The sequence below is a fragment of the Macrobrachium rosenbergii genome, chromosome 29 (genome assembly GCF_040412425.1).
Source record: "Macrobrachium rosenbergii isolate ZJJX-2024 chromosome 29, ASM4041242v1, whole genome shotgun sequence".
Lineage (NCBI taxonomy): Eukaryota > Metazoa > Arthropoda > Malacostraca > Decapoda > Palaemonidae > Macrobrachium > Macrobrachium rosenbergii.
Genome location: NC_089769.1, coordinates 2,102,966 through 2,114,598, shown reverse-complemented (window position 1 = coordinate 2,114,598; position 11,633 = coordinate 2,102,966). Strand labels below are relative to the sequence as shown.

Sequence of the window (11,633 nt, the reverse complement as noted above, 5' to 3'; positions counted from 1 at the left end):
CCCTAAGCTTCATCTCAGGGAATCAAGGACATAATTGTCTATACTCGTTATGGAAACACCTGAGTTTAAAACCGATGCTCTCTTCGTATGATGCAATGCCCTAGGTATACTATCCTTAACAAAATGTGTAATTTTACCAAATTAATTCAAATTCTTATGCATTTGGATGAATTTATTACACATTCAGTTCCAGCTTGTTTGGGTCCAAACGAAAATTTGAGAACTCAAAGTTTTGAAACTACGCAAAGAGGATGATTGACAAGAAATGAAATATTATCGTTAAATATTACGTAAACAGAATTATCGTTATGAAATGAAATATTACCGTTAACGATTGAGGCTAAAAATAAAATACAGAATTGACAGGAAAGAGTGTGGAAACATAACGTCCGCATCGTAAGACGCATAGAGACAGGAACAACGATTCCTAGAAGTCCTTCAGTAGTTTAGAACATCAAGTGAGGATTAAGTTTCCCTGAAAGCATATTATTGAGAGAAAGGATTAACCACGAGGTCTCCGGGAAATGCTGAAATCCTTTTCCATCTATAACAAACAGGTAAAAATATGCGCCGAAGTTTCTTCGGCGCAATCGAGTTTTCTGTACAGCGTATCATCGAGGCCATCGAAAATAGAGCTATCTTTCGGTGGTCTCGGTTTTATGCTATATGAGCTGCGGCCCATGAAACTTTAACCAGGGGCCCAGGTGGTGGGCTATCCTTTATCGCCGCCAGAAGCACGATATGGCTAACTTTAACTTAAATACATAAAAAACTACTGAGGCTAGAGGATTGCAACTTGGTATGTTTGGCGATTGGAAGGTGGATGATCAACATACCAATTTGCAGCCCTCTGGCCTCAGTAGATTTTGAGATCTGAGGGCGGATAGAAAAAGTGCGGACAGAATAAAGTGCGGACGGACAGACACAGCCAGCACAATAGTTTTCTTTCACAGAAATTAAATACGGAATCTTGGTTCGTCAGAAGGTTAAACCTCGTTCAGACACTGAAGTTCGTGTTGGCTTTCGTGTGATAAATATCAATATCACTTTCTCCCTGATTCTGTTGCAACGCCAGAGCATTTAAAACAATCCCCTGACGACAGTGCTTCTCCATTTCATATCCGTTATCAGAGTCTTGTTTTAAAAAGTTCTGAGAAACTGAGAAAGGTTTTACGCGGATTTTTATTCCTGCGAAACGCGTAATATTTATAGTGAATTTAATGGAGGTACGTAGAGTTGGATGTAAAGTTAAACGAGTTAAAAATGCGACGAAGTTTCTTCGGCACTATCGAGTTTTCTGTACAGTCGCTGCAGCGTATAATCAAGGCCATCGAAAATAGACCTATATTACTGTGGTCTCGGTATAATGCTGTGTGATCCGCGGCCCGTGAGATTTTAACCACCGCCCGGTGGTGGCCTATTCTAAATCGTTACCGGAAGCACGGTCATGGCTACCCTTAACCTTAAATAAAATAAAAACTGCTGAGGCTAGGGGGCTGCAATCTGGTATGTTTGATGATTGCAGGGTGGATGATCAACGCATCAATTTGCAGCCCTCTAGCCTCAGTAGTTTTTAAGATTTGAGGGCGGACAGAAAAAAAACTGCGGACAGAATAAAGTGGGGACGAACAGACAAAGTCGGCACAATAGTTTCTTTTTCAGAAAAACTAAAACTATTTCAAGAACAAAAATACTTATGCGCAGCGAAACCAGATGTAATCTGAAAGATTATTCCTTAACTTGCAACTAAATTCACAAAGAGGTCCTAAGAATGATTTTCACGATTCTTAGTCATGTAATAATATGAATGTCTTTGACATTTGTATTAGAAAACGTACATAATTATTTAGCGCCAAGAATTTAGCATCATATTTTGGTTATCGTCAACGTTAGCAGTTTCATAGTCCCAACATCCAACAAGTAAAAAATGCAAAGACGTTTCTTCGGCGCAATCGAGTTTTCTGTACGGCGCATAATCAAGGCCACCGAAAACAGATCTATCTTTCAGTGGTCTCGGTATAATGCTGTATGAGCTGCGGCCCATGAAACTTTAACCACGGGCATGGTGGTGGCCTGTCCTATATCATTGCCAGTGCGTGATTATGGCTAAATTTAACCTTAAATAAAATGAAAAATACTGAGGCTAGAGGGCTGCAATTTGGTATTTTTGATGATTGGAGGGTAGATGATCAGCATACCATTTTGCAGCCCTCTAGCCTCAGTAGTTTTTAAGATATGAGGGTGGACAGAAGGAGTGCGGACAGGAAAAAGTGCGGACGGAATAAAGTACGGACAGACAGACAAAGCCGGCACAATAGTTTTCTTTCACAGAAAACTAAAAATGAATCAGCCTCTCTAATGAACACCATATGATTTGGGAGCTTGAATTTCGAGTCATTAGCTCCTGTGGTGGTCTTGTTCTTTTGAACATAGTTTTTCACCTGAATAATAATAATAATAATAATAATAATAAATAATAATAAAACGATCCTCACTTATCCACACACTTAATAGAGTTTTTGCATAATCTACTTTGAACGATTCCACTTAACCGCGTTGGTTACAAGCTCTGTAGTACGCTTGTTACGAGCTGGTACGAAGATAGAGCGAATGAAAAGGTCCGTAACCCCATCACGTCCCATCCCCCAATTCAGTTAATGAATGAGGGAGAAGAGGAAGTTGCTTCTGGCTCACAGGTTGTAAACACTGACGTCAGTCAGTTGGCCACGAGCCTTCGTTGGTCGCGGTTGTGTGCCGCCGTCTTGCGTCCCGAGTTCCCATTCCTCAATCGCCCTCGATCGAGTGTGTTTTGTAAAGTATGTTTCTCCATGGAATGTTTTCCCTTTAAAATTGTTTATTGACTTGGAGGTGATTTTCATATGCAGTGATAAACAGCAACGTGAATTTCGAGGAAATCGAGAGATAAAATTTCGAAGTTTTATCTTGAAATGCAAAATATGTCTTTTGGGTTTTACGGATGTGACGAAAAGTCATGAACATGAAGTTATGATACGGATTTATATATAAACGTGTATAAGTACAAGTGTAAATTTAACTCGGGTGGACGAAGCAATGAAAACTATATGTCAGAGAATCGACAATCGCCATCATCACAGATTGGCAGTGATAAATGCCACCATTATTTGCAAATCGAGATTGGCTGATAAACCCGATTCCAGTGGTGGTAATGAACTCTCTCTCTCTCTCTCTCTCTCTCTCTCTCTCTCTCTCTCTCTCTCTCTCTCTCTCTGTTGTTTTGCTCAGTGAACTTTATCATAAGTAACAATGTATTTGTGTAAGTGAACTTTATCATAAGTAACAATGACTATATTTAGTGTAATATATATATATATATATATATATATATATATATATATATATATATATATATATATATATATATATATATATGTATGTATACAAACATATAATTATATATATATATATTTTGTATATATCATTTATGTATACATACTGTATGTATATATGTATGTATGTGGTTGTTCTTGATCAGTCATTCATAGAGGTATTTACCTAAGACATTCTTAAACATGATCTTAATCTGAATAAAGTACTGGAAAGGACCCCAATAAACCGTGTGAAATAATACAGACTGCTATTTACTTCGAAACCCAGTTATTTGACAACTGAACGTGAGAAAGAGAGAGAAATAAAGTAAGTTTACTTTGTGTACGGGAGATTGTGATAATTGATACGTCTAACTGATGATTTTGCAAAATAGAATCTCGGAGGCATAATAAATTTAGTTGCAATTTTCAAGTATATATATATATATTATACATATTTTTTTATATATCAATATATATATATATATATTATATATATATATATATATATATATATATATATATATATATATATATATATATATATATATATATATATATATATATATATATATATATATATATAAAGATGATAAAATATAGCGGAATTTTTTCCTGCCTTAATAGTTTTTCTATATAATTAATCCTCTTGATTATAGAACATTTATAGATATATTTTCACATTACGTTCCATCAGATTTTAACCGCTTTCCCCGTGTAATAAATGAACGAATTGGTGTAATAATGAATCATTTATCCCAAACTTATGAAGGTTTCATCATAGCAAAAGGAATTAATTCCTTTCCTCATTGTAGGGACTTTGGCTTTGGCTTCCCACGTGACTGCATTCAAATCTCCCGACACTTTGGCCTTGTTTGAAAATAGGTCATGGAAACATCCTCCGTAGGGGGGGCTGGTGCCGCCAGTGAACCCCACAGGGTGCACTGTAGGCATTACTAAAGGTACTTTGCAGCGTGCCTTTGGCCCCTAGCTGCAACCCCTTTCATTCCTTTAACTGCACCTCCGTTCATATTCTCTTTCTCCCATCTTACTATCCACCCTCTCCTAACAATTATTTCACAGTGCAACTGCGAGGTTTTCCTCCTGTTACACCTTTCAAACCTACCTACTGTCAATTTCCGCTTCAGCCTGAATGATCTCATAGGTCCCAGCTCCTGGTCTTTGGCCTAAACTCTATTTTCCAGTCCATAGAAACGTCGACTTCATTATTGAATGAAATGACGCTTTTACTGAATTTTTTTTCTGAGTTTTAAAAGTAATCATTAGTTTTCTCTAGGGATGAATGAACTGCTTCAGGAGTTGAATCAAACAGAGAGATATAGAAATATCTATTTTATGACTGAATGAAGTGACAGGTTCATTAAATTTTAGTTATTTCATTTCTGAAGTTGCTGAAATGAGATAACTTGGGGTAAATTAACTACTTATTTGTTTTAATTAAAAAAGAGTATGCATAATGTTTCTTGATTAATTGGGGTTTCCATTCCTTAGGCTACCCCCAGTGCACAGGCAGAAAGCAAGAAAAATTCAAATTAAGTTAGATTAGGTCAAAAGGTTTAACTTAATTTATGACAATGATTAGAAATAAAAGGTTTGGCATAATAATAATAATAATAATAATAATAATAATAATAATAATAATAATAATAATAATAAAAATAAACCTACATATCAATACGATATAATTCTCTTCTAGGGCTCATCATAATTAAATTAATTAGGGCAAGCCTCATAATATGCCACTATAAATCTTGACGAACAGAATTATGTAAAAAAAAAAATAAATAAACCTTCTCGTATCACATAAAACATACTGATACCGCAATGATAATTTCGAAAATCCTCGTATTATTTTAATGTAAACCATTGCAAATTGAAACAAATAAACAAATAAACAAATAAACAAGCCTCGTAATAAGAGAACACAAGACAAAACACTGAAACGAACAAAATTCGTCCTGGCCGGACCATGTGCCGTGAAAAATGAATTAATTATAAGTAATGGAGTTCCCCGTTGCACAAAAGGCAGTTAAAACTAATTTTTTTAAACAAAGATATGATATAATGAGGGAATTAATGCGATTAGGTGTGAGTATTTTAATATAGTGTGCGTAAACAATTTGCAAATATTCGTGTTTTGTTCAGCAGACTTTTATGCAGTAAGTTACATCATTAGAATAATTCAGGTGGCAGAGAGAGACAATAGTGTAATACTCTGAACATAAACATCACAACTTAGTTGTTGGGAAATAAAAGTTATTAAATATGTATACATACACACATACGTACACACACACACATATATATATATATATATGTATGTATATATATATACATACATGCAATACATATTCACCTCAGGAAGCAATAGGTTTCTTACAACTGACTGACCCAAAACAATAATATATATAATAATATATATATATATATATATATATATATATATATATATATATATATATATATATATATATATATATATATATATATATATATATATATATATATATATCATCAAAATAAGGAGCCCATAGAAACCAAAATGTGGAAATAAAGGCTATATTTCAGAGACCAAACTGTCTCCCTCCTCAGGCAAATATTTCCCTGAGGAGAGAGACAGTTTGGTCTCTGAAATGTAGCCTTTATTTTCCACATTTTTGGCGTTTCTATGGGCTCTCTTATATTTGATGGAATTGTTTTAACAGAAAATATTTCACAGTCATATATATATATATATATATATATATATATATATATATATATATATATATATATATATATATATATATATATATATATATATGCAGAGTGGCATAATGTACAACTCTCTTCACGCAAGAAAATGAGACATAATTTCAAAGAAAATAAACAAAATGAAAAACTGCTCCTGAGATTACGAGAGAGGCCCTTCAGCGAGATTCCCGGAAGACGTAATCCCCTTTTGAATCAAACCTTGCGTTAAAGGACGGGTTATGCAATAAGCAGTTTGCTCGCTGCACGCTGCAATAACCAAGTAATGATAGCAATGAATTTTCCTCGAGGGATTCTGAAGCTGACTGCAAGAGACGCTATATTTTCTCTAGCTTCTGTTACGGATGAACAAAACAAATACGGAAGTCATATGAAAACTTTATAGTTGATATCTAATTTTGTTGGCTGGGGATATCGAAAGTAAAACGGATAAGTGAAAACGCTGCTTTTCTTCAGGTATATGTATATATATATATATATATATATATATATATATATATATATATATATATATATATATATATATATACATACATAAAATATATATTGATGTAGCAAGACAAAAAGAACAGTTTTACCTAACGTGACATAATTTCAATAATGCAAATGAGAATCATTAATCTTACTTTGCTCTTTCCAATTCGCTAGCTGACAGAGCAGAAACACAAATGCCTGGGTGTCTTATGAACTTATTTACTCCCACATAGACTATAGTAATATCTTTCATAATATTCATAATGTACAATCCTAGTATTATATATGAACTAAAATTATTATCTTGAAGATTTCATTGTTTCTTTTATAATACAGAAAATTAATTACACCCTTTTGTTGAGGTTTGAATACTTATGAACTGTGGAAAGTCTAACTCTCTTGATAACTACAATAACTATTATACAAATTAGGTTCTTAATATACATATTAATATACTAATATCTCCTTTTACTGACCATTTCAAACAGCTTGTCACTTATGTGAGGTCTTCACTGGGCTCAGGAAACTAAAGCTGAGGTGCTTGTTTAAAAGCAACGCTCTACATCATAACATTTTTTTTCTCATTTTTAACGTGCAGGCATTTGCATATTTTTCCCATTATGTCATGAAGGAGTGTCTACATGCATACACACAGATATATATATATATATATATATATATATATATATATATATATATATATATATATATATATATATATATATATATATATATATATATATATATATGGGAAACAAGGAAATATGGACTCAAATACAAGACCCACAGAAGCCGAAAAAAGTGCTAAAACAATTTTATAACAGCAACAGCAATAACAATTGCACGAATAACAACAAGAAAATATACAGCACCATGATATATACTTTACCCATTAAAGTATACTTTGATGTATACTTTGTTGTATTTCTACATAAGATGGTCACAACTCGTTTTGTTGCTATAGTGGATTTTAATGATACTGACAGTTATGCTGTATATCAGGTCCACAATAATATTCAATAGTGTTTTTGGCAACTCTCCTGTCATCGTAGCCCTCTCACAGGCAACTGACTGCGATAGTTATAGAAGGCCCTTTGCCGTAATCTCAATGACCAGAGAGAGAGAGAGAGAGAGAGAGAGAGAGAGAGAGAGAGAGATTAATTACAGGTACGAATCTGTGGGTATTTTGAGAACACGGGTCCTGGGGGACGTCTCATCAGTAAGATATGTTGTTAAGATCAGTGGTGTCATTTGTGCCAGAGAAACCGTTTGATACTATTGAGCAGTAGGAATCCTTCTCACGTAGGATGCTCCTTGACGTTCGCAAGCACCTGGTTATCAGGTCCTGCTGAGCAGAGCGAAAATAGGCGTTGTGTTTATCCTTTTAGTGCTCTCTGATGCCACGGTCTCTCTGAGGAAGTTGTGGAATTGGGACTTCAAAAGTTCAAGCGAAGGCGCAACGCATTACTACCCTAATACAGTTCTCCTTGTACTTTAATATTTACATTTTTATCTGTTTATTTATTTATTTATCAATTTTTTATTCATTTTTTATAATCGATCTCTTCTTTCTGTTTATCTACGACCTTCTGTTACTTCTTTCAAATGAACACCACATTCTTTGGAAGCTTGAATTTCAAGTCATTGGACCCTGTGGTGGGCTTGTTCCATACGAATAGGTTCATCTTCTGAATAATAATAATAATAATAATAATAATAATAATAATAATAATAATAATAATAATAATAATAATAATAATAAATCCTAAAAGCCACATGCTTCGAAAACTCGTATACAATCTTTCAGCATTCAAAAACAGATGAAAAATAAGGGATTCCGTATATCCCTTCGACAGAAAATGCAAGAACTATCCAGCCAGGCTACTGGTCAAGTTGAAATGCCCTAGCGCTCACTTCCTCTCGATCTGATGCTTCTAATGGACTTCCCATGCAGAGGGACCCAGCCTCCGAAATTCGTCCATTTATTGCAAGAAGATGAAGAGCCACGATTGTTCAAGAGAACTCAAAATGAGCGAATTTCCAGTGATTGTTCAAACAGTTCAGAAATCATTTTCAGTTATGGTGTCTTCGTGAAGGAAGTCAATTTTAATTCTAATTAGGTCAAAGCGTTTGTCACTGCCGTGAGGTACATTCTATGAATAATGCAAATGTCATTTTCCATTCCGTGTCGTGGTAATTATTCAGTGATTGTAATTACCAGTTCATTTGAATATGATACGACTTTTTTTTTTGTTAATTTTCGTGTCATATTTGAGCAGAAAACTGGTGACCATGGCATAATTTCTATGCAAGATTACAAGCATAAGGCACTAATCAGTTTGAACTGGCACCTAACACGGTGCAGTAATGAGAAAAAAAAATTGTAAATTTTAAATTCAGCTCAGATTTTAAACAGTCAGTTTGGTCCTGCAAATGCAATTTGAAATTTCCTGTCCACGTAACTGGTACAGATGCTTTTCTGATACCGTTTGTGCAGAGGTACTTTTAAAAAGAGTTTCCTAAATATTAATTTTAGAGTGGTTTCTCTTCAGAGCCACAGGAAGGAGTTCTAAATTATTTTCTTGCTCTTCCTGTTGCATATTTTAGATAAAAAAATAGGAAGTGAGCTGTTTAGCTGAATTCCATTAATTTTTTCCCACCCACAATACCAATAGTGGTAGTTTTATTTTCTTTCAATCATATATAGGACATTCAGAAAAGCACATTTTCAACACTCTCTCTCTCTCTCTCTCTCTCTCTCTCTCTCTCTCTCTCTCTCTCTCTCTCTCTCATTCACACACACACACACACGTCCCCTTCTCTCCCTCTCTCATGTTATATGTATCTGCATGTATAATCTATGAGGACAAAAAATATTATTCAATTGATAATTCAATAATCCGTGGGTCAAGTATTTTTTTTGTTCGTTTTGTTTCTGTTAAAATAAAAAATGTTTGACTTTATTATTTTTAACTGGGAATGACATTTATTATTTTTTTTTTGTTAAAAGAATATGAACTCCACGCTTGCCACTGCTTGTATACAATATTCGACTCGTGATGCTTTTACATGTAAATATATACAGTATATATATATATATATATATATATATATATATATATATATATATATATATATATATATATATATATATATATATATATATGCCATAGGTTCTTTCAATCACTCTCTTAATACTGAATTGAACTGTGAACTTATTCGTATTTTACTGTTTTTTCCCATATCATAAACAGTTTGTTTATTGTTAAACCCTAAATAATGTTAATAATACAATTGAGGAAAACCTATCAATACAAATTTAGAATAAAAATAAGGAAAAAAGAATAAATATGCATGATTTATCTCTCGAAAACAACACAACCCAAGAGTATCCCCTTAACACAATAAAAATGTATAACACCCTTGGACACACTTATAAAAACAATTATGCCAACCACTTTATGGAACATATTATAGTCATAACTCGAGTACTTATAATGTTAACGACACTTCCGGAAGTAATGAACCATTTATACATACCAGTGAATCTAACTGGACGAAGTTTCTAATTACGTAGTTAACTAAACAAAAGGATCCCAAACTCATAAGTGGGGGAGACGAAACTTGCATTGAAAAGAGCAGTGGGTACTCTTGTCACCAGAGGGCTGGCATACGGAGTATTTGCATCATGAAGCACTGACGAGTTACAGTTTTTGCAAATTATAGATATGAATAAATTTACAAATGGCAAATTAACTAATGATATTTATAAACTCCAAAAAAAAAATATAATATATATGTGTGTGTGTGTGTAAATATACATATGCATATATGTATGTATATATATATATATATATATATATATATATATATATATATATATATATATATATATATATATATATTATAAATATATTACCTGACCAACCTGGTACTGCCCAGGAAAGCTCTCTCTCTGCCTCTCAGAGTTTACTGATTGTCATTCAGAGTTTTCAGCTAGTGCAATATATATATATATATATATATATATATATATATATATATATATATATATATATATATATATATATATATATATATATATATTCCTCGATAACTTCCATGCCTATCATTAATGGGCACATAATTTATTAATTGTGTAATTAATAATATAATAATGCAATGACCAATATGCTGGGAGAAATAAAATCGCAGTAAATATCCGGTTAAAACTCACGCTAACCGCTGAGGTCGCCATTAGTATTCCTCGTTTTTGACAACACCTTAAAAACACCTTCAAAAGCAAAAAAAAAAAAAAAAAATATCAATTAAGGAAAACGTTACGTGGAAAGAGCTAAGACATTAAAGTTTCAAAATGTGGAAGCAAAAATTTTAGACTCTCTCTCTCTCTCTCTCTCTCTCTCTCTCTCTCTCTCTCTGCCTGTCGTGACGCCCATAAGAAGATATCTCGAGGACTTTCCGCTCGGGAGAAAAATGTTGAATAAATAATTATGTTTTGACCCGGGTTGCTGTTCCTGTCTTCCAAGTTAGCCGTGTTTTTCTCATACAATCTTTCCGGTTTTGCTCTGTATTTTTCCAAGGTTTTTTTGTATGTGTGTATGTATGTATGTATGTATATATATATATATATATATATACATATATATATATTTATATATATATATATATATATATATATATATATATATATATATATATATATATATATATATATATATATATATATATATATATATATATATATATATATATATATATATATATATATATAGAGAGAGAGAGAGAGAGAGAGAGAGAGAGAGAGAGAGTCACAAATCTCATTAACTGGTGGCTAACACATTTGCCTTGTCTCACCAACGTGAAAAACCTCGTCTTCTTTAATCCGCGAGTTGGCTACGAGTCTCATACTCGACTGCACTTGACCGAGGTCACATGGGAGATGGGGGGAGGAAGTGACCTCGACCGAGGACATTATCAGAGAGAGGAAAAGCAAAACGCACCTCCTGGAGCCACTCGGACTCTGCTAAATTCTAACCCCCT

At 33.3% G+C, this 11,633-nt stretch overlaps 1 protein-coding gene across 1 annotated transcript in view; it reads left to right on the top strand.

Annotated features, from left to right (window-relative positions):
• Positions 1-2,699: 2,699 nt before the first annotated feature.
• LOC136854479 (alkaline phosphatase-like) overlaps positions 2,700-11,633 on the top strand; it is a 41,928-nt gene continuing 32,994 nt past the window's right edge. Inside the window, exon 1 of the mRNA XM_067130782.1 lies at positions 2,700-2,816. The gene's annotated coding sequence lies outside the window, so the exon portion shown is untranslated. The remainder of the gene's footprint in view (positions 2,817-11,633) is intronic.